The sequence below is a fragment of the Puma concolor genome, chromosome B2 (assembly GCF_028749965.1).
Source record: "Puma concolor isolate L17-30 chromosome B2, mPumCon1.1.hap2, whole genome shotgun sequence".
In the NCBI taxonomy this organism is placed as follows: Eukaryota; Metazoa; Chordata; class Mammalia; order Carnivora; family Felidae; genus Puma; species Puma concolor.
Genome location: NC_141671.1, coordinates 72,138,929 through 72,166,694, shown reverse-complemented (window position 1 = coordinate 72,166,694; position 27,766 = coordinate 72,138,929). Strand labels below are relative to the sequence as shown.

Here is a 27,766-nt window from a genome sequence, read left to right as displayed (position 1 = left end):
GTAAGTGGGAAGTTGAGAGGGAACTAAAACAATGGTATTAAAGAGGCATATTGACAAAAAATAGTGTTTATTGGTTTGAACAGTAAGGAAAATGTAGAAAGTAAGAAGATGCCATATTTTTGGAGTGAATGGTGGTGCCATTTGTTGAGATACAGAGGTGGGGGGTGTAGGTTTTGGAGGAGATAACAAACTTAGTTTTGGACATGTTCAGTTGTAGGTTCCTGAAGAGAAGCTAGGTGCAAGAACTATGTAGTTATGTATATGTATTTATAGCTAAGGAAAAAAATTTCTACCAGAAATAATGTAGAATTAGAATCAGTTATATGTATTTTTATTTCTTTTTAAAAAAGTTTTTTAAAGTTTTTATTTGAATTCCAGTTATTAGGCATACAGTGTATTTTTATTTCTAGGAATAGCTTTTAGTTTAGATCTCTCTTTTTCCCTCAAATATTTGGAATACCTTATTTCCTAAGCATCCTTCATTTAAAAAATGGTTAGTTATAGATTTAAGCAATGGCATATGGCAAACACATTATTATTTTCACAAAACTTTTTATATATGGCATATACACAGAAATTTTCAGTGGATTTTCACAAAGTAGCACACCTATATAGCCTGCACTCAGGTCAAGCAACAGAACATTATCATCCCCTCAATCCGAAGATCCTACCTAGCGCCTTCCAGATATAACATCTCCCTCAAGAGTAACCTTCATGCAAGATTAGTTTGGTTTGTTTTGAATTTTTAATAACTAGAATCATACAGTGTGTGCCTTCTGATGTCTGGCTTCTTTTGCCAAACATGATGTTTTTGAGAGTCATTCATGTTACTGTGTGCAGTTGTTCTTTTCCATGGCTGTATAATATTCCATGTAGCGGTTATATCCAATTTATTTATCCATTTTACAGCTGACAGACATTTGGGTGAAGCAGCATTATGTTTAGGGATGTAGATGAAGTGGAAGCTAAAATTGTTGAGTGAAAGGTGGTAAATGATTGGCTCTGAGTATCTTCAGAAACACTAGTGCAGGAGATTGGACTTCTGTAAGCAAATAGCATGATAGCTCAACCAGGACATTAAAGAAAAACTTACCAAGAAGGATTTGAAACTGGGGAACACTGGTTACAGTAGTTTACATTTCTGAAGTCAATGCCAAGGGGTGACCTAAGAAAAATCTGCCAGTAGATCTTCTCTCTCTCTAAAGAGTAAATAAATAAGAACATGTGAAGAGGCTTTTTTGTTCTCTTGACATTTGGGACTCAATATTTCTCATGACGATATAAATGAATTCATTTTGGAAAATTATTTTAAAAAAGCCATCTGCTAAGTCTGGTGATAGAGATCAGGAGACCTAAGACAATGACGGTTTGGGATTAAAATAACTTTGGATATCTTTTACTATTGTGGCTACAAAATCATTAAAGGCCTAGAGGGATCACTTAAGTGCTTCAGTTTTAGTACACTGCATTTTATGGGGCATATTATAAACTATAATGGTAATTGTGGATTAAGAAGTTGCAAAAGACTTGAATCTTTTTCCTATGTGTAAAGATGTAAAAGGTTAAAGCCATCTTTTTTAAAAAAACAAACATACACACACAACCCAAACCCAAATATTCCTACCTTTATCAATCATGTCTTCTACAGGGACTCATTACTATATTTACTGACAGATTCCATGTGTAGATCCATGTCTGCCTGAGTTCTTAAACCATTCCTTTCTAGAGAAAGAAGTACAGCCATAGTTCCAGTTTACCATCTGGTTTGGCCTGAAAGGAAAGTCTTATGGCCCAATGAAAATGTTTTCACTACTCCAGGGATGATTCTGGTTGCCTCTGTAGGTTTTGAGTCCAACATTCCTGACTATCTGTATCTTACTTCCCTCTTGGAATAGTGTTTGTAGGACTCTAGTTCAGCATTATAGTATAAACTTTGCCGTAGAATTTGGTAGTCTGTCTTACTTTTTCCTAACCCATGCAATGGCTAGCATCATACTGATAATGGGCAAATTGCCTGGATCCCTGATGCTACGATCCACCTGATTAATACTATTTTGGAGAGCTGGGAATAGGAGTGAGTGAACACTGAAGTGAGTGAGATGCAAAATTTAAGGAGATGTCAAAAACGCAGGTATCAAGAGGAATATTATTTTAATGCAATATTTGAATAACCCAAATTTTGAATAGTCAAAGTTAAATTTTTAAACATTCATAATGAACAAAATATCAACATTTTAAAGACAAAATTGGTATAACTGATTTTTATCATTTGCCTTAGGATCCAATAGAGCTTCCCTGGGCAGTCATGTCTAGATTTCCCTTCCTGTGAGGTTTAATCTGCAAGACTGATCTCTGACTGACTGGAGGCAAGAAATAGTGTCCTAGAGATCACTTTTGGATAATTAATTTCTTATTCAAAAATACTAGCTGAGCATCTCATATGTGCAAATCATGATGCCGTGTTTTGTAAGAGGTGAAGAAAAATTTGTAAGCCATGAACCGTGCCCTGAAATTGCTTATAGTTTAGCAGAAGAAATAAGACATGTGGGCAGAATATAGTCTTATACACCATAGGAAAGGTACAGAAGCAGTACTACAGTTCAGAGGATGGAGAGAACACTTCTAGCTGTGGTAATCAGCAAAAGCTTTTTATAAAAGGTATCATTTCATAGGGACTCTGAAGATATGGTGCAATTTGGACATACACAGCTAAGGGCAGCGAATATTTATGTGGAGTAAAGACACAACTATGGGAAAAGTTGAGGTGTGTTTAGAAGTATTGAGAAGCTCAGACTGGTTAGAGATGGGCTTGGAAAGAAGGTAAAGCTCAGGAAATGGAATGATGGAATTATCAAGGACCTTGAATGGCTTTGGCTCTTAGAATTCCCCAGGCACATCTTTAAAGGCTGGTGACTTGCTGACAGGGCATGTCTTAGTCCATTCAGGCTGCTATAACAAAGTACCATAGACTAGGTGGCCTAAAAAGAACAGAACTTTATTTCCCATAGTTCTGAGAAATCTGAACTCCCAAATCAGCTTTTGGTGAGGACTCTCTTCAAGACTGCAGATTGCCAACTTCTTATTGTATCCTCACGTGGAGGAAAGAGGAACAAGCCAACTCTCTGGCTTATTCTTTTAAGAGCACTAATACCCTTGATGAGGGGTCTGCCCCAATGACCTAATTATGTCCCAAAGGCCCCACCTTCAAATACTATTACACTGGGGATTATTTTTCGAAGAATGAATTTTGGGGGAACACCAATTTTTAGTTAGTCAATAGCAGAACACTTTGTTCTTTCATTTCTTCTTATTTTTTATTTCTTTTAAGAGAAAGTGAGTGCATGAGCTGGGGAGAGGAGAGGAGGGATAGAAAGAGAGAATCTCAAGGAGGCTCCATGTTCAGCATGGAGCCTGACAGGGGGCTTGATCCCACAACCTTGGGATGATGACCTGAGCTGAAATCAAGAGTTAGACACTCAACTGACTGAGCCAACTAGGTGGCCTGGCACTTTATTTTTTTAGATTTGAGAGGGGCGCCTGGGTGGCGCAGTCGGTTAAGCGTCCGACTTCAGCCAGGTCACGATCTCGCGCTCTGTGAGTTCGAGCCCCGCGTCGGGCTCTGGGCTGATGGCTCAGAGCCTGGAGCCTGTTTCCGATTCTGTGTCTCCCTCTCTCTCTGCCCCTCCCCCGTTCATGCTCTGTCTCTCTCTGTCCCAAAAATAAAAATAAAACAAAAACAAAAAAAAAAAAAAAAAGTAGATTTGAGATTAAATAGGACAACTGTTACCGGTGGGAGAGTCTGTGTTGTGTCAATGAAGGACTTGGTTCTTGGATTTCCCACAAAAAGATTTACTGAAAATCCATGTTCAGAATAAAGACAGCCAGAAGTAAAGTAGCAAGCACAAACAAAAGTACACTCTCAGGGTGGGAGAGCAGGCAGGCTCCACAGGTGGAACTGGTCCCTAGGTTGTTTTGGGATTGGATATTATTGGATCTTTCTGGGCCGGGAGGAGCTGTGACTTGATAGTGGGGTGGTCTCTAATGGAGGCTGTTTCCAATCATTTGGGGGACTCCTCCCACAGGTGAGTGGGGGTAGTTTTTGACCCTGCAAGGAGTGGGGGAGAGTTTTAACCACAGGGCAAATGCATTATAATGAGTGTAGGGGTGGCCCTGGGACAGAGGTAGAAGAGGAAAGCTGCATGCTCTGCACTTGTGGCTCTTGGTCTGTCAGTCCCAAGGTCTTGGAAGCCACAAAGTCAAGATATTGTGCCTATGGGCTTCCAATGTGTAACCTATTTATCATAATCCTTGCCTCTAGCTCATGTTTCTATTATTCCTCCCTCAAAAAGACTTGGGACTCAGCCTTCCACTGTTCATATCTAGGTTCTACCTAACACAGCTACCAATCAGACAAACAATAAATACAAGCTATTGTTATAAAGATCAGTTAAATCATGTGTTATGTCTATGTATCAACAGTCTAAATAGCTATTGGAAGTACGAGAGTATTAAACACGATTATAGGACTCAGAATTAGTCTGAAATCTCTTTGGTGTCTCTCTGGCAGTCCCTGGCTATCTGGAGGTCAAAGAGGTGGACACACAGCATAATAACCCCCTTAAGATCTCAGTATAAAAACTACAATTCCTTATTCTGTTCTCTGTATTTTGATTCTGTTAGGCATATAGATATTTCTTTATTTTAATGCTGGCTAATAGGTTCTGACTAAAGCTAGGGACTGTAAACCTCTAATTAGCAAGCTTAGTGAAAAAGCTTTTTCTGATATAATGCTTATTTGCTCAAATGCTTCATTTTAAGTGGTACAGCAATTAGAATCTCCTTGATAAAAGTGAAGGCTGAGAATATTTTTTAAAACAATAAATCCAAACCCAGTTTTAGGAAAGGAAACTGGTTGTCAGATTGAAATCTGTGCTGTACCTTTTAATTCTATTCTTTTTCAGTAACCATAAAAAATACCTTTCTATATCATTCCTCAAAACTTCTTGTAACAAACTCCCAAAATTTAACACTATTGTCTAAGACTTTTATCAATATCTAAACTCTACTAATTAATTTATATGAAATGGTGTTCAAACGGGTTGTAGTCCATCTATATATTTTAAAATGTCTTGTTTAAAAGCATTATCAGACTCTGTTGGCTTCTCAATCTCTTGGTTAAAGAATTAACAAAATCATTGACTCTTGCAAGATTTTTTGGTTTTAAATTTAGTGTTATATTTTTGTTTCTGTGAATGTTCTGAATATTCCAGGTGCTAGCACCCCTGGCACCTTCTCCCTGGATTATGTTTTTTTTTTTGTTTTGTTTCTTTTTTTCCCCCAGTGGAAGTGAACTTTTCTGAATGTACTTAGAGACAAACCAAGTAAATGAAAGGGGATTTTACACTAAAATCACCTCAGAGGCCAGTAATACAGAGAAATCAGCCATAGAAGCATTTTCATTTCTCAACTAGCTATTGAGAAGATAGTTTCACACTTAGGAAGGAAACTTTATTATCAATTTAATTAAACAAAGACATCCTTTAATACTCTGTTATCTTATATATTCTCCATTTCCCTCTACCTGTGAAGAAAGAAAAGTACACAGAATATGTGAAGAAATAATTTTTTAATGTGGGTGATTTATTCCAAATATGGAAAAGAAAACTTGGACATGAAAACAATGCTGCCCATCCTAAAGTATCTATACGATTACCATTGGCAGGTTGCCAGGACCCCAAGGAGACTTGTAGATATTTCTCTTTTGCCAGATGGCATGATATTGAGTTTTGTCCGTGAAGGGTGAGGGAGGGGCACAGGAGGAGAAAGTGTGTTTCTCTGGCCAGGCTTCGGAAGGATGGATGGATTCTTTAGCACCCAGCTGCATGGGTGTCTTCTTTTGGCCTGGTATGGACAGCTTCTTTAGCCAGCTTTGTCAGCACCAGTAGCTTCTTCAAATACCCACTGCCTTCAGCATGGGCAGCTTCTTCAGTACCAGGCTGTTGCAGCATTGGCAGCATCTCCAGCACATGGGTTCCCCAGCAGACAGCTTTTCTAGTGTCTGGCTTCAGCAGTGTGGATGGTTTTCTCCATTGCCTAGCTCCTGTGGCTTCTCCAGTGTCTGGCTCCCATGGTCCCCTGCTTCCTCTATACATGGCTCCTGTAACATTTTGGTCAGCAGCACCCAGTGGCCAGCAACTTCCCCTGTATTCTTTCAGTGACTTCCCAGTGAAATGCCACCAGCTAGATACCTCTCCTTGAATGGCTTCTCCTGACACTCTCTTGGGAAGCTTTGCAGCAAGTTTTAAGGCATAGAAATTTCCTAAAGATAGTTTTACAAAATGATGGATTTTCAACAAATTCTTCAATATCCAGTGAGTCACAGTTATGTTATGTATTTTCCAACAAGGTCTGGATTTTAGTTCTGGTGCAGGGTTGGGAGCGTGCTACTTATCTCAGCCCTAGGGGTAGTGGCTACTCCTTATATCTGCTATTCCTGTATTCTTTCATTATTTTTACTTCTTACTAGCCAATTCTTTTTTTTTTAAATGTTTATTTTTATTTTTGAGAGAGAGAGAGAGACAGAGCATGAACAGGGGAGGGTCAGAGAGAGAGGGAGACACAGAATCCGAAGCAGGCTCCGGTCTCCGAGCTGTCAGCACAGAGCCGGATGTGGGGCTTGAACTCATGGACCACAAGATCATGACCTGAGCCGAAGTCTGATGCTCAACTGACTGAGCCACCCAGGCGCCCCACTAGCCAATTCTTTATTACGTCAATCCCCTCTTATAATTAATAAGCTTTCCTATATTAAACTTTCCCAGATCAAATTAGATTCTATCTTTTGATGGAATCTGATACATTTACTAAGATATGTCTTGATGTTGACCATTCTGTGCTAGTTTTTCCAGAGATATGATGTGTTTTTTTCAGTTTGTAGATTTGCATCTTTTTTTTAAAAGTTTATTTATTTTGAGAGAGAGAAAGAGGGTGAGAGAGAGAGGGAGAGAAAATCCCTCTTTATGCTGTCTGCTTGGAGCCTGATGTGGGGATTGGTCTTAAGAACTGTGAGAATCTCATGACCTGAGCCAAAATCAAGAGTTGGGCACTTAACCAACTTATTTTATTTTTGTAAAGTTCTTTTGCATGATACTTTTAATATTTTGCCATCCCCTTTATTTCCATTCTCTCAGGAATATCAATTATATGTATGTTGGATTTCTTTTGCCTTCCATAGCCATCATTTTCTTTCTGATCTTTAATCATTTTCACTTCGTTTTTTTTTTTTAATAATTCTTTCAATCCTGCTCTCCATGTACCTGAGGTTTTCTTTTCTTTTCTTTTCTTTTCTTTTCTTTTCTTTTCTTTTCTTTTCTTCTTTTCTTTCTTTTCTTTCTTAATGACTCTTGTGGTTTTAATTTCTGGAATGGCTTTATATTTCTTTTGTGCATTTGCAAACTTATCTTTAATTCTGTTGTTTCATTATGTCTTCCTGACCTTGCATAATTCTGTTTTGAAGTCCTACTTTATAGAGGCATTTGTTTTACTAAATGTTTTATATCCATGGATTGCATTTGGTTACATTTTGCATCTTTTCTATTCCATGGCAACATTAATATGAATATTCTTTATCTGTCATTTGTTTTTCATGCTCCTTTACTCTATTTTTCTATTAACCTATCCATATAAATCTTGTACTGCCTCTTATTTAATTGTTATACATTTTTAAGTGAATTGAATTTCCCCCAGACCAGGAAGTTCTACTTAATTTCCTTATAAAACAGGCTTGAGTGTGTACTCCTTTTATTAATCTTTATATCACCTCAGCCAACAGAGTCAAGTAACGTCAGATGTGCTCACATTACAGAATATATTTCTTCCACTTGGCCTCATCATGATACTGCTTGTCTAAATATGTGATTCCTCAGTTATCCCCTTCTTTCCTGCTTTTCTGTGAGCATGCCAGTAACTTTGAACACTACGATTTTTCAACTTTATCTGAGATTTGCAGACGTAGAAGTCTGTTTTTGAAAGCTTTCCATATTCCAAGTTACCTTTTGGTGAGCTTAGCAACTCTTTTCTCATTTTGTATTTGGAGATAGGGTTTGCATTTCTGTTTCCTGCTCTTTTTTGGAATGACTTCCAGTGGTAAACAGGTCTGTCTTTAGGTTGATGTTTTAATATCTGAAGATTTGTTGGGATTTATAGACTAACCACTTTATGAAGACAACCAAAGTTTGTGTAGTGTGTACACTTAGTCTCTGGAACAAGTGCTGAACATTAATTTAAGCTCATTTTGACATAACATTAACTTAAAAAACACAAATGTTCAGTTGTGATATGTTTCAGTTCATCATAGATACATGTGCCTAGGGAACAGTCTCTGTTCTGGTCTGTTGTCCACGTCTTGTGTTGTCTCAGTTATTCTGATATCTTTTGTGGGCTCCATAATAGTTTGTTCTGTGATGCTTGCACTGGGTTTTTGTTTTTTTATTTTAGATTCCTTACTATTTGCTGTCAGACCACAGACTATGGTTCTGTCAGTAATTTCAAAGTTCATGCTAAAAAAAAAAGACTTATTTTTATGGGATAAAAATTTTAGGTAGCTAAATTCCCTGTTAATGTAGAAATAGATTTTGTGACTTGCTTGGCCCTTCGGTTTTCATTGTAGCCCAAGTTCTCTTTGCCTTGATTCTTCCTTCTCTCACTGGTGGCTGCATTTTTGTGTTCTACAATGACCTGCATTTTGTACTACAGTTGGGCCCTAGGGTCTGTATCAATGGGAAGATTCTTTAAGCCCCTCCTGGTTTAAAGTCACTTCCTGTTTGATATATAAGTATGTGATCTTCCAACTTGTAGCAAGAAGATGGACCCCAAACAATATTGACCTCTTCTGCATTTCTAACAGAAGCTCAGGGAAGAGATTTTCATATTTAACTATTTCCTGCTGAATATTATATAGGTTATATTGCTTCTTTCAGGTATCAGCTACATTCTAACAGAATCATTCTGGTGAAAGTTTTCAATATCAGAATGACTCTAGAAGTTGGAATTTTAGCCTTTTCACCAGGTTAGTGGTGAGAATATTTTGAGAAGGATGGGAGTTTGTGTGTCATTTTATTAACCAAGTAGGTAGTCAGCCTCATCCATATATAAGTAGGGGGTACCAAAGTCAAAGGGCTGGGTTTTTCTTCCTTATGTTGATAGGGTATCAATGGACTGTGGGGGAATGTTCCATAAGAAAAGGAATAAAATAAAGTACAACAAGGAGAGACTATGGAAAAACCCAGTGAGTAGGTTCATTGTTGCCTAGCAGCAGTAATGACACTTCTAGCAAAGTCCAGTCCTTGGGCTTTATGGCCTCTGGAAGAGCTACAAAGGTACGACACTGAGAAGTAATTGAAAAGGCTATTTTAGAAAGAGGCCATTTTTATGTGTTCTTTTAGATACCTGACACAGAGTGTAGGTTTAATAAATAGTACATAAAATGTTACCTCTAGGGAAAAATTACATTTTAGATCTCCATTTGCCCTGTCACAGAACAGAATGTGAAACTAAGGCAAAAGAGATAGGGATTTATACAGTAGTCCCAGCTGTACATTTAACATGGTGCTGGAGTATTAATGGTAAATGTATTCTGTTGGGGGGGGGGTGGATCAGAACAGTCCTCTCCGAGATAATTTTCAGACTTTTACCAATTTTCTGTTTGAACTCTTTAAGAGTGTATGCATGGTATATGGATAATTATGGAGATGAAGAAGAAACTGAGGTTTAAAATATTAGAGGATTAGAGTTCAGTAGTTTATTAGGTCAGTAGCACCTAGAATACTATACATAAAATGATTTCCAGACATGAAACCTGTTCTTTTGTATAAGACAGAACACATCTAATGAGGAGCAGATCTAACTGTTACCTCCGGATGAATGTGGCTGCATAATTCATAGGGCATAGTGCAAAATGAAAATGCAGAGGCCATTGGAAGAGTCACAGTCCAGCAATAAACTAGGTGTGGGGTTCTTCTAACTGCAGGGCACTATGTAACCAAACAGGTTTCATGTACATGGAGCCTGCCCTCCCTTTAGCGGTGCTTGCTCAGAGTGCCAAGGAGGTATTCTAATTCTCCAGATATCTACCCATCTTCCTTCCTATTCTACAACTGGTGTCTGCCAGCCTGTCTTCTCCCTGGTGAGATACAGTTGCCCCTAAGTTATCAGTCACTGTAATTTCCATCATTGTGAGTTGTAGATGCTCACAATGGATTTGATAAATAGTAGGATGGAAAGAAACCAAGGATGGGAGAGAGATGACACATGGAAGGCCATGAGGCTGCCAGGGAATGGCATGAGGATCTTGAGTACCTGTGGGCAAAGAGGTGCCCAACTGAAGGTGGCATCCCTGAAATGGCCCATTATGAATGGGTTGAAGAAAAAGGTTTTATGTTTCTCTGTTTCACATGAGATTTATATTAGGGTAGTCCTACAGATTGAGAAGATGGTGGTGGACTAAACTGATCTTGATGAGTTGGGGTGTCTGTATGCTTGTGCTAAGGAGTGTAAAATTGAAGGCATTAAGGATAAAAGGAACCACTCCTCTAGCCTGCAAATGCTAGGTTCTTTTTTTATGCCTCAGCAGATTCCGCAGCAGTTTACTCTCTTATGCCTGGAAGCTTCAAATCTAGTTTCTGAAAAAAAGTTTTCATCCTGTCTTATAATACACCTGCTCATTCCTTCAAAGCAGAGGTTGGATATTTTCAATGTGGGAAAACAGGGAACAATCTAAACTTGCATAATGAAATACCAACTTTCCATATACCTATGTGGTACACAAATCATGTTGCTTTCTTCTATTAACATATAGAAGGGCAGCGTTATCAGTTACCTATTATCACTATAATGCTGTATAACAAGCAACCACCCCCCCACAAACCCAGTAATTTATAACAATAAGCATTTATTTAGCTTATAAATCTGTGGTGTTCCCTGGCTTGGGCTGGGCTTTGCAGGGCTTGCTCAGGTGTCTGTGGTTGTCTACACAGGGCAACTAGGCAACTTTTGTTCTTGGTTAGGCTTACTACCATGTTGGGGCATGAACAGGCTGTTGGTCAATTCTTGTTCCATTGGATGACCTGACTTCACTCCATATGTCTATTGTCCTCTGGTAGGCTAGCCTGGGCATGGTTTCATGGCAATGGCAGAGGGCAAGAGGTGGTCAGAGTCATAAAAATGTTTTTTCAAGCTTCTGTTTGCATCACATCTGTTAATATCTCATTGGCACAAGCAAGTTGCAAGACCAGCCTACGTTCAAAGGATAATAAAGTGGATTCTGACTTTTAGGAAGTAGAACTGCAAAGATATATGGCAAAAGATGTGGATAAATGGTGAAGTGAAGAATTCACAAGTGAAGAATACAACCAATTTACAACAGTTGGTAATTTGGACACTTACCAGTGACTCTAATAATCTGTCAAAAGTCTTGCTAAGTATTGTTATTTAGATTAAAAGGACATACTAAGTTTCTGTTCCTTTATAATATTTAAGCTTTACCACTGAATCAAGTTGGATCACTCAGAAAATCTGGTACCTATATACCAGTTGTTAATTATTGTCTCTCAGCCCCAATTCACCATTCGGTGCCTTGCTTTGTGAAACTGGAACTGAATCCTGTTAATATTTCTCCTTTGCCAGCTGGCTTGATGTTAATCTTTGTTACTACAAGGTGCTGCAGTGACCTTGTCGAGGTGATGGCAGGAAGGCACTTCCCTTCCAACTTCCAATACTCATTTCTTTTTATTGATTGTGGAAGTCAACAGATCAGTGTGCAGATGGCCTAATGGGTCTCTCTTCAGTGGCCATCATGGACTAGCCCCTGCCTCCTACCTAGCAGCTGTTTCAGTGGCAGCTCTGGCCACACCTTCTGGTAGCTATCTCCCTACCTGGCTGCGATATTTATACACACCGATTGCAAATACGCTCTGGCAAGTTTCTTCTCCTCTGACTATATAGTCCTGTAGTAGTTCTGCACATTTCAAAGTACTTAGTTCTTCATTGCATGCATCCTCTTAGCCTAGTAGTTGCTTTTCTGCAAGTGCTACTTCTGAACCCTTAGAACAAGGGTTGATAAACTATGACCAAAATAAAGTGCTACCACTGCATACTTATCAAATTAGCTAACAGTTCAGAATTATGATACCTAATTATGGGAAAGTTGTGAAGAAGCAAGTATTCTAATGCAATGTTAGAATAAGTATACTAACTTTTGGGAAGTCAATATGAAATATATATAATTATATATTCAATGTGTAAAAAAAACCCTAAAATGTACACATACTTCTTTTTTTTAAGTTATTTATTTATTTATTTATTTATTTATTTATTTAGAGAGGGAGAGATAGTGTGAGCAGGGGAGGAGAAGAGACAGAGAGAGAGAGAGAGAGAGAGAGAGAGAGAGAGAGAGAGAAAGAAAGAATATCCCAAGCAGGCTCCACACTCAGCATGGAGCCTGATGCAGGGCTCGACCTCATGAACTGTGAGATCATGACAGCTGATACAAGATTCAGATGCCTAAATGATTGAGACACCCAAGCATCCCTCCATGTACTTCTTAGCTCAAAAATATATAAAATAATGAAATAGGCATAAAGACTTACATATAGATGTGTTTATTGTAGTTGTGCTTATAATAGTAAAAACTGGGAAAGCTTTAAATGTCCAACAGTTGAGACTGACTGAATAAATTGTAGAATATCCATGAATTACATTACTCTACATTCATGTTGGAGAATTATATTTATTAACATGGAAAAATCATAATTGTATTTTAATTCATGTGTTTGTAACAAAATATATTTTAGGAAGTTTAAAAGAAAGAATAATCTGTTGGGATTGGGTAGATTTTGATGTCTTCTTCCCTTTGTTCTTACATTTTTCAGATTTAGACATTTTTTTAAGCTCCCTGTTTATTTTTTTTTAATTTTTTTTTTATTTATATATGAAATTTATTGTCAAATTGGTTTCCATACAACACCCAGTGTTCATCCCAAAAGGTGCCCTCCTCAATACCCATCACCCACCCTCTCCTCCCTCCCACCCCCCATCAACCCTTAGTTTGTTCTCAGTTCTCAACAGTCTCTTATGCTTTGGCTCTCTCCCACTCTAACCTCTTTTTTTTTTTTTTTCCTTCCCCTCCCCCATGGGTTCCTGTTAAGTTTCTCAGGATCCACATAAGAGTGAAACCATATGGTATCTGTCTTTCTCTGTATGGCTTATTTCACTTAGCATCACACTCTCCAGTTCCATTCACGTTGCTACAAAAGGCCATATTTCATTTTTTCTCATTGCCACGTAGTATTCCATTGTGTATATAAACCACAATTTCTTTATCCATTCATCAGTTGATGGGCATTTAGGCTCTTTCCATAATTTGGCTATTGTTGAGAGTGCTGCTATGAACATTGGGGTACAAGTGCCCCTCTGCATCAGTACTCCTGTGTCCCTTGGATAAATTCCTAGCAGTGCTACTGCTGGGTCATAGGGTAGGTCTATTTTTAATTTTCTGAGGAACCTCCACACTGCTTTCCAGAGCGGCTGCACCAATTTTTAAGCTCCCTGTTTAAATCCTATATTACTGGGCCACTCATGAAAACCTACCTTTCCTTAATGCTTAAGAAGGCTTTTCATCTTCTCTAACTCAATATGTGGTCTTTATTTAATATGCGTTTGTATCCATTGTACCAATCCTGGCTATGGGGTAGAATCCCAGCTATCCCGTCTTGGTATTGAGTTTTCACTAAAGCTTGGCTTTAGTGTTTTAGGGAAGATGCTAAACCTCACTAGATGCCAAGGGTTCACAAGAAGATGAAAGGTGATGTTCAGACACAAGCATCTCCAAATTGGGTATGAAGTTTCCTGACTCCTTTAATTTCTTCTGATAAAGATTCTATCCCTGTCATATAATCTAAAATATAGAGTTATAGGAGCAGAGGTTGTGTGGACAAGGCTTGGGAAAATCGGGAAATGTTATCCTATGAGAAGTGATTTTATGATATACATGTATGCCATGGTCAAAAAAGACATACCTTGGGATTGACGGTGGTGTCATTGCTTGCCTTATGAAGCCATGATTGAATCAGGAGGACAGTAACATCTCTTAAATGTCATCATCTCAGTGACCACAGAGGCCACACCTACTAAGGGAGAGATCTAGTATGGATGATGGTAGGTACTATCTAAAGAAGGCTTGAAGAGGCCCCTATAAGTGATAGAATTATGGATTTTTTGCTTTGTGTGTAAATTTTTTCCTACAATAAATCAGTAGTGTTTGCATAGGTATTAATAATAATATAAGTAATAAAAAGTTGTTTGGAGTTAAAACAGCATCAATACAAACGAATAACTTTGAGGTAGAATTTCACACGTTCTGACTTTCCCTTCCTTCCATAAACCACAGTGCTTAACTGACTACCCTCTACAGACAAGGACAGTGTTTATGAGTATGACAGGAAGAACAGTATACAGTCCTGAAAAATAATTGTTTTATCCTTGAACCCTCAGGGACACTGCATTACACAATTCTAAGGGTCACTCCTCACATGTCTTTCATGTGAATGATGCCCCATGGAATTGAAATGTAGAGCTGCTGTGCTCTCCCTTATATTTATTTACTTCTAAGCTTACTTATTTATGTTGTTTAGAATAAGAAGTCCTAGGGGATACTCTAGATTGCTTTGTAATTTAATGTGTTAAGTCAGTTTCTCAAAAAGATTTATTAACTTTGACACTTGACCTTCTGTCCAAATAGAACATTTTACTTCTCTGAACCATTTTTTCAATTCTTGTAAAAGGTCAGGGTCCTTTATTTGATATCTTACAAACTGAGACTTCTGGCATTAAGCTAGGGGAGACTCAATAATCAATTTAAAAAATTTTTAAATTATTGATATATGTGGTAGGCTCTAATGTCTTTTAGGTCCTGAGTTAAATACTTTAAACTGAAAATTTTAGTTAGATAGCTGGCATATCTTTGGGCAAAGTATTTAAAATACTCTCATGTTATATTTTTTCAGTTCAAGTCCATGAAGTTTTTTTTTTTTAATTTTAGAGAGAAAGAGAGAGAGAGAGAGAATGTGAGCAGAGGAGAAGGGCAGAGGGAGAGAGAGAGGGAATCCTAAGCAGGCTCCACGCTACGTGTGGAGCCTGACATGGGGCTCGATCGCACGACTTTGAGATCATGAACTCAACTGAAATCAAGAGTTGGACACTCAAACTTAAAAATTCGTCCCCATTAATTGGGGCGCCTGGGTGGCTAAGTTGGTTAAACATCCAACTTCAACTCAGGTCATGATCTCATGGTTTGTGAGTTCAAGCCCCATGTCAGGCTCTGTCTGACAGCTCGGGGCCTGAAGCCTGTTTCAGATTCTGTGTCTCCCTCTCTCTCTTCCCTTCCCCTGCTTGGACTCTGTCTCTCTCTGCCTAAAAAATAAACATAAATAAAAAGAAATTTCCAAGAACATTTGATATTGCCATTTTTATTAATCAGTAATTATCTTGTGATTTTGATTTGCATTTTCCTGAAGACTGATAAAGAGTAAATACCCTTTTATATGTTCCCTGGCTATTTGCATGTCATATTGTAAAGGGTAAAATTTTATCTGGTTTGAAAACTTTCATTCTATTGAGTTATATGAATTTGTGGTGCATTTGTGTTATGTCAACTTACCTAAGCTGGAACTACTATCCCAAGGATTCCCTGACCTACATAGTTCTGATGAGTGTGGGCCACAAGAGGGCATTTGCACAGAATTTGGGATACATATGTGAGAAAATAGTCATCTTCTTTTTATCTGTGGAAGGTTGGAGCAAAGCAGGTGGCACATTGGTTCTTGTTTACTAGTTCCCTTGCTGACATGATACAGCAACTGACTTGTAGCTCCTTTTGTCCAGCCAGGCTTCTCTTTACTTGGCCCTGAATCCTGGGCTAGGTGCACATTTGTCTCCTAATACTGGTTGAATTATGTCCCTTCAAAAAATATGTTGGAGTCCAAATCTTCAATACCTCAGAATGTGGCCTTATTTGGAGATAGGGTCTTTACAGAGGTAATCAAGGCTAAAATGAGGTCATTAGGGTGGGTGGTAATCCAACACCACTGGTATTCTTATAAAAAAAGGATTTGGACACAAAGACAGACATGTACATTGCAGGGAGAACACCATGTGAACATGAAAGCAGAGACTGAAGTGGTTCAGCAGAAGCCAATGAACACCAAGGATTGCCAGCAAACCACCAGAAACTAAGAAGCTAAGATCTGAGAGGCATGGAACAGATTCTCTCTCAACCCTCAGAAGGAGCCAATTGTGCTGACACTTTGATCTCTGACTTCTAACCTCTGGAACTAGGACAACAAATTTCTTTTCTAAGCCACTCAGTTTTTAGTACTTGTTATAGCAGCTCTAGCAAATTAATAGTTGGAAGCTTGAAGGTGGTGAGAGATTTACAAGGGTTCCAGTCTGTCCTTGGGGATTCTAACCCAAACTTGCACATTCCTTTGTCCTTGCTTCCTTCATTTCACATCTGACTTTTCTTCCATACACGCATGCACACACACCCTTCCTAGTGGTTCTGTTTCTTTGATAAAGCCTTGAATAACAGAATTCTTCATATACTTTTCATAGCAGTTGTTAATCAAGTGTATATTTGGGGAAGATTCCACCCCCCCCAGTCTGTGTTCTTTTCATTTTCATAATGGTGTTTGTGAATAGCAACCATTCTTAATTTTGATGAATAAAATTTATTAATTTTTTGAATTTGGAGTTAGTGATTTTTTTTTTTTGGCCTGATCTGAGAAATATTTGCTCCAAAGTCATGAGATATTCTCCTACATTTTTTGAGCATGGTATGCAGTAGTGGTCAGAATTTTTTTTCTTATGGAGATTCAGTTGTTCCAGTACTATTTATTAAAATGAACTTTCTTTCTTTCTTGAATTGCCCTAGTTTGTTTGTTGAAAATCAGTTGGCCATTTTCAGGTGGGTGTATAGCTGGATTTTGTTCTGTTCAGTTGATTTACTTGTGTATCTTTAGACCAGGATCACATTGTAATTACTATGATAGCTTTGTAGCAAACCTTGAAATCAGGGATTATAAATCTCCCAACTTTATTCTTTTTCAAAACTGTTTTGACTATTCTAGATTCTTTTAATTTACATATAAATATGGAATGAGCTTGTAAATTTCTTTAAAGAGTCTTCCTGGTATTTTGATTGGGATTGAATTGGATATATAGATAAATATATGAAAGTATTGATATCTTAATAATGTTGAGTTTTCCAATCTATGAATATGGCATGTATCTCCATTTATTTAGGCCTTCCTTTAATTCTCTCAGGGAATATCTAGTTTCCAATGTAGAGGGTTCATACATTTTTCATTAAATTTATTCTTAAGCATTTTAGGCTATTATCAGTAGTATTTTAAACTGTTTTCTAATTGTTTGTTGCTAGTATATACAAATATAATTTATTTTTATATACTGAACTTGAATCCAACAATCTTGCTAAATTCAATTGTTAGTTCTAATTATTAAAAATAGGTTCCTGGATAAAATCTAGAACACTGACAGTACTAAATACCAGCAAGGATGTGGAACAACAGTAAATCTCAATTCTCATTCATTGCTGGTAGAAAGACAATTCTCATTCATTGCTGGTAGAATACAGTTTGACATATCTTTACAAAGCTAAATACAGGCTTAATATGTGATACAGAAATCATGTTTCTAGATGTTTACCCCAAACCTGCAGATGAATGTCTGTAGCAACTTTATTTGGAATCACCAAAAACTGGAAGCAGGCAAGATGCATTTCTTTTTTTTTTTTTTTTTAATGTTTATTCACTTTTTGATAGAGAGACAGAGCATGAGTGGGGGAGAGGCAGAGAGAGGGAGACACAGAATCTGAAGCAAGCTCTAGGCTCTAAACTGACAGCACAGAGCCCGATGCGGGGCTTGAACCCATGGACCGTGAGATCATGACCCGAGCTGAAGTCAGATGCTTAACCGACTGAGCCACCCAGGCACCCCTGCCAAGATGCATTTCATTAGATTACTGGATGGACAGACTTTGACACATCCATACAATAGAGTATTATTTAGCAGTAAAAAGAAAACCATGAAAAGATGTGGAGGAAATTTAAATGCATAGTACTAAGTGAAAGATGTCAATCTGAATAGGCTGTATTCTATGATTATAACTGTGACATTCTAGAGAAAGCAAAATTATGGAGACAGTAAAAAAATTAGTGGGAGGAGTTTGTGAGAGAGAAGGATGAATAAGTGGAGCACAGAGTATTTTTAGTGTAAAATTATTTTATATGATATTGTGCTGGTGTATACACAACATTACGTATTTGTCAAAACCCATAGAATTGTACAACACAAAGGGTGAAGTATATCAATATCAGTTCAACAAGTTATAACAAATGGGCCACACAAATTCAAGAAGTTAATAATAGGGTAACTATTAAAAAACATTCTGTTTTTTTTTTTAAACTGTGTTTTAGCCCTTACCAAGGGTCATATACTGTGAAATAGAAGTGGTGAAAGCATGCACTTTGTTACTGATCTTGGAAGAGAATTGTTCAATATCTTTCTCCTTTACTATGGTAATGTAGATTGCATTAATTAGATTTACTCACGTTAAATCTTGCATTCCTGGCGTAAGCATCCCTTAGTCATATCTTATTATCCTTTTTATATATTGCTGGATTTAATTTTCTACTACTTTGTTGAGGATTTCTATGTGCATGTTCATAAGCGTTTTTTTCTCTTTTTTCCCTGTTTTTAATTTGAATTCCAGTTAGTTAACATACAGTGTAATATTAGTTTCAAGTGTGCAATTTAGTGATTCAACACCTACATAGAACACCCAGGGCTCGTCACAGGTGCTCTCCTTAATGCCCATCACTCATTTAATCCATCCCCCCACCCACTTCTCCTCTGGTAACCATGAGTTTGTTCTCTATAGTTAAGAGTCTATTTCTTGATTTGTCTCTCTCTGTCTCTTTTATCTCTCTTTGCTTGTTTGTTTTTTTTTCCTTAAATTTCATATATGAGTGAAATCATATGGTATTTGTCTTTTTCTGACTTATTTTGCTTAGCATACTATTCTCTAGCTCCATCCACATCATTGCAAATGGCAAGATTTTATTCTTTTTTTTTAAAGTTTATTCATTTGAGAGAGAGAGTGAGTGAGCATGAGTGGGGGAGGAGCAGAGAGAGAGGGAGGGAGAGAATCCCAAGCCGGCTCTCTGCACTGCCAGAGCAGAGCCTGACCCAGGGCTTGAACCCATGAAACCATGAGATCATGACCTGAGCCAAAACCAAGAGTCAGGTGCTCAACTGACCAAGCCACCCAGATATCCTTCTTTTTAAAAAACTTCATTTATTTTGAGAGAGAGAGAGAGAGAGAGAGTGAGAGAGCGAGAGAGCGAGAGAGCAGGGGATGGGCAGAGAGAGAGAGAGAGAAGGAGAGAGAGAATCCCAATCAGGCTCCATGCTGAGCCACCCAGGTGCCCCTGGCAATATTTCATTCTTTTTGATGGCTGTGTAATGTTCCATTGTGTATATGTGCCACATCTTCTTTATCCATTTATCAGTCAGTGGACATTTGGGGTTTTTCCATAATTTGGCTACTGTTGATAATGCCACTATAAACATTGGGGTACATGTATCCCTTTAAGTTAGTATTTATGTATTTTGGGGGTAAATATCTACTGATGCAATTGCTGGATTGTAGGGTAGTTCTATTTTTAACTTTTTGAGGAAACTTCATACTGTTTTCTAGTGTGGCTGCACCAATTTATATTCCCACCAAGAGTATAAGAGTGTTACCCTTTCTCTGCATCCTTGCCAACACCTGTTGTTTCTTGTGTTATTAATTTAATTCTGTCCATTTTTAAACTGGATTACTGGATTATTTGATTTTTTGGGTGTTGAGTTTTATAAGTTCTTTATATATTTTAGATACTAACCCTTTATCAATATGTCACTTGCAAATATATTCTCCCATTGTGTAGGTTGCCTTTTAATTTTGTTGTTTCTTGTTATGAAGCATTTTGAACTGCAAGTTTTTTTTTTTTTTCCCCTATAATGGTCTTGTCCAGTTTTAGATTCAGGATTATTTTAACCTCATAAAACAAGTTTGGAAGTAGTTCCTCCTTCTAGGTTACTTGAAAGAGATTGAATAATATTGATTTTATTTCTTCCTTAGTGTTTGATAGAATTCACCAGTGAAGTAATTCTGGACTGAAGTTTTCTTTGTGGGAAATAATTACAAATCCAATTACCTTCTGTGGTTATTTTGACTTAGTTTTTGTTTTGTTTTGTTTTTGTGTGTGCGTGTGTCGTGTTTTTCTAAAAGAGTTTTCATCTAGGTTCTTTTAAGTTTTTGTATCTATTGGCAAGAAATTGTTCATAATATTTATTTATTATCCTTTTAATGTCTATGGCTTTAATTATGAAGTCTCTTCTTTCATTCCTGATAGATGCAGCTATCATACTGATGTGGTACAGCTTATGGAAGCTTTGTTCATTGGTGAGTGGCTGTTTTTATATAACTTGTCATTTTAATATGGACCAAACTTGCTTTACATAATTATGTCTCAATCCTTGTTTAAATCAGAAGTGAGATGTTCAAGAAAAGTGAGAGTTGCACCTTTGGCAAATATTAGAGAAATAACCTGGGTTCCATAAGTATGGGGGGCATGCAATGCAGACTTTAGCAAGGCTACAGCTACAAGTGGCGGGGCTAGAGGGTGTCTCATTAAATTCTGACCACAGCATCAGTAACAGAGTTCAGGCCTATGATTCACAGCTGTTGCAGCTCAATCTTGAATTATATAGGCTCTGGCTTTAGCAGTTTATTTGGGCCAAGTGGGGCCCCAGAGGCTTAGGAAGAATGTGCAGCTGAAGCAATGGCGAAGAGTTTTCCCCCTTTTAATATATAAGATTTTCAGATTAAGCCCTAGCAAAAATTTTTAAGTTTATTTATTTTGAGAGAGAGAGAGAAAGAGAGAGAGGTGAAGTTAGAGGGAAAGAGAGAATCCCAAGCAGGCTCCACCCTGGCAGCACAGAGCCCAACATGGGGCCTGATCTCATGAACCATGAACCATGAGATCATGCCTGAGCCAGAATCAAGAGTTGAATGCTTAACCAACTGAGCTATCCAAGTGCCCCTAAGCCCTGGCGAAATTATGTGATGCTTGTTCTACAAAAGTTTACAGGCCAGGACTTAAAACTAAATTAAGTTTCATGAGTGGCTCAGAACATTGATGTATGTCTTTCCAGCAGCCTGAGGTAGGCAGAGAAGACAGGTGTCTTCAAGTCTGTTCTTTTTGTGTTGTTTTCAAATGCAATCTGGTCCAAGCAAGATCATGTGGAAACACTGACTGCTTGTGTTGTGTGTGACTTGTCCACAGGCTTGTGAGGGATATTCCTCTCATCATGACACCTCAGTTGGCTCTGGGTTTAATTACATAAGCACTGACCATGGCTTTAGAATTTCACATAAACTGCGGTTTCATCCATAAGTGTAGGTTTTAATAATAAACAAGCAACATCAAGGTTTCTGGTTCTTCTGAAGATGAATGGGCCAGGGTGGTTGGCTTGCTCCCCAGATCAACCTTGGAGAAACTGTGGAATCAAGAGATAGAAATGGATTCAAGGAACCAACAACGTAACAGTCCATGGAGAAATTCTTAGGAGACTGAAGTCTGTATTCACCCACTTTATATATAAAAGGTAGATGGCTGCAGCCCAGGGTGGAGGGTGACAGTAAGAGGATCTGTTGGAGGAACACAATGGATAAGATAAACAACAGAAATCTGTGGAAGGTGATTATGCAGCCTAAACGAATGTGGGTAGACAGGCCTAAACAGTTTCATAGAGAGGCAGAGGCTACTGCAGAGGGGTCATAGGGGAAATGCAAATGAAGAGGTTTTGAATGTGAAAAAAGTCACCTCAAATAAGACCCAGTGACTAGGGCTGATACCACTGTAAATTTCTAAATTTTATAAAAACACAGTAATAACTCAAATCTGGCTGAAAAGTAGGTAAATTTTCTCTCCAGATATAATAAACATAGTATCATTATTATTATTATGAGATTTAAATGAAAAGATGCAACTAAAGTGCTTAGCCCAGAACTAGCAAAATAGTGCTCAATAATTGCTTACTAATTATTGCTATTTACTATTATTTTCACAATCAGTTTAAGGTGTAAGGTGCTCCTTGGGTGGCCAATTGAAGTCATTTGAATAAAACCTATACTTTGCCCTCTTTTTCTTTAATATGAGTATCAAAAGAAAAGGTCTTATTATGAGGCAAGAAGAAATATATATCAATGAAAAGGATATATTCTTTCTCTTTTTTTTTAAGTTTATTTACTTATTTTGAGAGAGACAGACACAATGTGAGCAGGAGAGGGGCAGAGAGAGAGGGAGAGAGACAATCCCAAGCAGGTCTGCACTGCCAGTGGAGAGCTCAACATGGGGCTTGAACTCACGAACTGTGATACTATGACCTGAGCTGAAACCAAGAGTTGGACGCTTAACTGACTTAGCCACCCAGGCGCCCTGAAAAGGATTTATTCTTATATAGAAATCTATGAACCCACATCCAGATGTACCCAAGAAATCCTTTTGAGGAATGGACATAAATGATACCATTAGAGGGTATTAGAGACTGCTTGGGCAAATGACCATGTGTGATGTATTCTTTTATATATATATATATATATATATATATATATATATATATATATATATACATATATATATATATATATATATATATATATATATATATATATAAAGTTTATTTGTTTTTGAGAGAGAGAGAGATAGAGGAGGAGAAGCAGAGAGAGAGGGAGGGAGAATCTCACTAGGTTCCACACTGTCAGTGCAGAGCCCAATGTGGGGATTGAACTCACTTACCATGAGATCATGACCTGAGCCGAAATGAAGAGTCACATGCTTAACTGACTGAACCACCCAGATGCCCCAAAGTGTGATGTATTCTTGAAACAGATCACAAAAATTGCACAGAGGCAAGAGACAAAGAAGACAGGACTTTTCCTTATCTGGAAATTTATTAGTTGGCTTATTTAGTTAAAATCAGACATCACATCAGACCATTCATTTTTAATAGGTGTGAGAGTAACAAAGTGAATTCCTTTGCTGGTCCTAGTTCTGGCTGGGAAGGCGCTATTAGTTGATGACATGGCAGTGATTGAAACCTTGAGATAAGGCAACTTTTTATTATGCCAGCTTAAGAAAACTACAGAACAGTAATGAGTGATAAAACAAATACCCATATGTTTATCACCAGGATTTAATAACCACTCACATTTTGCCTAGGAGTCTGTCCTTTCTCTGGTTTTCTAATACTGTCAGATGCCAATATGGAAAATATTAAGATAGTAATAACAGTTTGATGAGTCAAAAGTAAAGGAATGGAGCAATTATGAGGGTAGTACTGCCTCCTGATTTTATATTATGCCTAGTGTTCATTTTTGCAATTCTGTTGCCCATTGTGGGTGCATTCCCTTCCAAGTTTTTCATGAGCAGTCATCATGTTTGTGATTTCCCTTTGAAACAAGTGCATGGCCATTTACTCTCAGTGGGATGCACAATTTCTCAATATAGAGAAGAGGTCATTTCAATGAAATGCTTCACATCTGAGGACCCTGTACAGAGAAAAGGAAAGAAATCAACAATCTGTTTTTTATTGATATGGAAAGTAATGATTCTGAGAAATATCTCTGTATATAAAATACAATGGTAGAGTGACTTCTATTTCAAAATAAATCTTGAATTTGTAAATAAAATAGTACTTCACCTTTATATTATGTTATTAATTCTATTCCTTTCAAGAGCTCAGATTTTTTTCAAATTTATTTCTCCATTTATTTTCATCATAACTCTGTGATGTAGATAAGAAGATGTAGGGGCGCCTGGGTGGCGCAGTCGGTTAAGCGTCCGACTTCAGCCAGGTCACGATCTCGCGGTCCGTGAGTTCGAGCCCCGCGTCAGGCTCTGGGCTGATGGCTCGGAGCCTGGAGCCTGTTTCCGATGTTGTGTCTCCCTCTCTCTCTGCCCCTCCCCCGTTCATGCTCTGTCTCTCTCTGTCCCAAAAATAAATAAAAACGTTGAAAAAAAAAAATTAAAAAAAAAAAAAAAAGAAGATGTAGATATAATTTAATGATTAACATTTTATTTTATTTTATTTTTTTTTTCAACGTTTATTTATTTTTGGGACAGAGAATGAACGGGGGAGGGGCAGAGAGAGAGGGAAACACAGAATCGGAAACAGGCTCCAGGCTCTGAGCCATCTGCCCAGAGCCTGACGCGGGGCTCGAACTCCCGGACCGTGAGATCGTGACCTGGCTGAAGTCGGACGCTTAACCGACGGCGCCACCCAGGCGCCCCCAATGATTAACATTTTAAAGAGAAAATATATCTTTTGGAAGTTTTATTTGAAAGTTCAGAAAATATATTTCATTTTCCCTTGCCACGAATTGTGAAGACTATAAAATATATCAAAATGTATATAGTGTAAGTATCCATTTTTGCTTGAAAATTTATATTATCAATGTTTATAACAGAGACTAGAAAAATGGAACACATAAAAATACTATATGCTTTCTTTTATGACTATAGATGGGTGTCATTTGTCACTCTACTTCTGAAAGCCATGAATTTGTCTATAGCAAATCGTGAAAGAATGAAATCAGCTTAAGTATATACCCTGGTAAAAGTAGTACAGAGAGAAGAATGTTAGCAGGCTTGAAGAAGTCCTTTTAGATACAAGTAAGAAAGATCATAAAGGTGCTTAAGAAAATAATCTAGTAATTTTCTGACAACTCAGTTCCATGACCCTGCGCATGGAATTCTCACTGAAATGTTTGAAATCATATCTTTCACTGAAGAATATATACTCAAGTATTATTAGGTCTAGTCAATTCTTATAGAGATTATAGATAATTTTATTTACTTATATTTCTGTCATTTTTTTGCTAATTTTTATGCTTTAATATTAAGAAAGAGAAGAAATACATGTTTTTAAAATTTTTTTTTTCAACGTTTATTTATTTTTGCGACAGAGAGAGACAGAGCATGAACGGGGGAGGGGCAGAGAGAGAGGGAGACACAGAATCGGAAACAGGCTCCAGGCTCTGAGCCATCAGCCCAGAGCCCGACGCGGGGCTCGAACTCCCGGACCGCGAGATCGTGACCTGGCTGAAGTCGGACGCTTAACCGACTGCGCCACCCAGGCGCCCCAGAAATACATGTTTTTAAAATGAAACAATGTCTCTGTGTAGCAAAATGGTGGCAAGTATACCTCTGATACCTGGACTGGCAGATTATGGGCCAAGTGAGCCAATAACTCTCCAGGGAAAATGGAGGGAAAAATTCAGTGTCTGTTGCCTGCTCCGTATCTCTTTCAAAAGACCCTACAACAGCAAGGAGAACTCAGGCTAGAACTAGCTAGTTTGCAAGTAAAAATGGAAAGGAATATAACTCTGCTGAGAGACTTTGTGCCTGAGGCAATCTCAGATGACTAGGGGTTTGGTAATTTGGGGCCTTGCCCACCTGAAAAAAGTCAACTGATTGTGTGATTCAAATTCAAGCAGTTATGGAAATATCATTTTTAGCAGAAGATAAGAATAGGGCCCCAAACCTTTTCAAGCATCACAGTCAGACTGGGAGGCTTTCTAGCTGAGGAGATAAGATTAAGGGCGTTGCCTTGCCACCCAAGTCTCAGTTGGCTTCCAATAGCTGCTGGTTGTGCCAGAGAGTGTTGTAGGCATAGCACAGAGATAGTAAATAAAATGTCAGTCCTCAGGTCTTGAAACCACCTTGGTTGTGTTTGACTGTGTTTATCCCTTGAAAACAAAAAGGCTAGAAGCCTAGTGAGTTTTTGAGGGAATGTTATTGACAAATAACCACGTGCCTGGGCTGCTGAAGCTTGTGATTTTTTGACCTCTAAAGCAACTTTCAAGTCTGCAAACTTATGTTGGTTAGAAGTAGGTTGTGAAAGTTATGCAGACATGCTTCAGATGTATCTAAGGAGGATAATGGACAAGAAAGAAACCCCTAGAGGGAAGAACCAGAGGCCTGTGAGGATAATGGATATGCAGACAGCGGAATTGATGTCTTCTAGATTGGCTAATGGAGACACTTATGAGCTCTGGGAATTCTTACAATATAGGACTATTTTTTTTTCAAATTTAAGATTAATTTTTAATTTAAGTACACATATCACATAAAAGTTTTATCTCATAAAAATATGCCCCCTATTAAATAATCTTAAAGATACACAATTACTTATATATAATGCTTTCAATCTAGTTTATCCATTATCATGAACCATTTTGGTCCTTGGACCTGCCTTTATTTCCTCTCCTAAGGCTTGGTGCAGAATATAACTTCCCCCTTGGGGAGAGGTGAGAAATCAAGGATAATGGAGAGATCAGTCTTAGTTATCACTGATGATTCTGAGAGGCACTCAACACCATGACTGTGTTATTCAAATGTAAATGAGAAAATAATCTATATGAGTGACCTTCATGAGGTTTTTCCAAATAAAGTATATTTCATATCACTGAAGATATTTGATAGTTGAATAGCTTTTATTGTGGTTATCCTGTACCTCCCTGTGATTGGGTATATTGGGTAAGCCAAATTCCCCCCAACTCCTGCTTTTTTTGAGGGGGTAGCAAATGACTATACATATCTGGACTTGACACAAAGCAGTGCATATCATTGAAAACAATTGGATTTTGAGCTAATGAAGTAATTGGATACAATTAGTATTGAGGTCAGACCTTGAGGTCTGAGTCAGAGTGTTGTATATATTAGAGGAAGTGTGCAGTTCAAGTCTCTTTTTAAGAGAACTTCTGCAGCAAGGAGTACAGACAGCTGTGGTGCCTTTGAGAGCTGTTAAAGTGTTCAAGCAGAGTATACATTCTCCCTGACTATCTCAGGGCAACTCTAGCCAATGATTGGGCATGGTAGAGGTTCAGATGTTAGCCATTGCTGCCCAAAATGAGACTCATGCAGAGGGAAACCTGTGCTTTTTGGCTCCCTGTTGGGCTGGTTGAGAGTTTTTTAGAGTGGTATCATAGTCTAGGCTCTTCCTACTCAAGCCTCCCTTTCTTCCTTTCATTTTACAGGTGTCAGAATAATACTGAACATTGAAAGCTTTTCCTGCTTACTTCTACTCCCTCTCCCCTTTATCTTTCATAGGTATCTCCACCTAGTACATCTCTTGCACTTCTAACTCTGACTTGACTACTGCTTCCTGAAGGTTGTAGACTGACATGGGCACACATGCAAATGGTTCATTATAGAGCCAAGTGATATACTAGTATTTTATTTCCTTGTCTGTGGTATTCAAGTTACTACGCCTGTGCCACTCAATGGAGAATGTTCCTGTTCAAATAAATTCTCCTTTTTACACCTTACCAAATGTCTTTGTTTTATCCTCAAGTTTTTCTGAACTCCCATTCATATTATCTATTCTATTTATTCTCATCTTCTTCCTGAATCATTCCACTCCCACCCTCTGTCTTCTGGCTCCAATCTTTACTAGGTCTCTCTAACACAGCTATGTGGTTATCATCCGGGAATTGCCCTTCACTGCTCTCTTGGGGTGGGAATCATTATTTTGGGGACCCCCAGGTTTTCTTCTTTGTTTTGATGGAATACTTTTCTATTCT

At 37.9% G+C, this 27,766-nt stretch overlaps 1 long non-coding RNA gene across 1 annotated transcript in view; it reads left to right on the top strand.

Annotated features, from left to right (window-relative positions):
• LOC147581038 (uncharacterized) overlaps positions 1–27,766 on the top strand; it is a 397,405-nt gene that overhangs the window by 53,961 nt on the left and 315,678 nt on the right. The window contains exon 4 of the long non-coding RNA XR_015251333.1: positions 20,532–20,581. This is a non-coding gene — a long non-coding RNA (uncharacterized LOC147581038). The remainder of the gene's footprint in view (positions 1–20,531; positions 20,582–27,766) is intronic.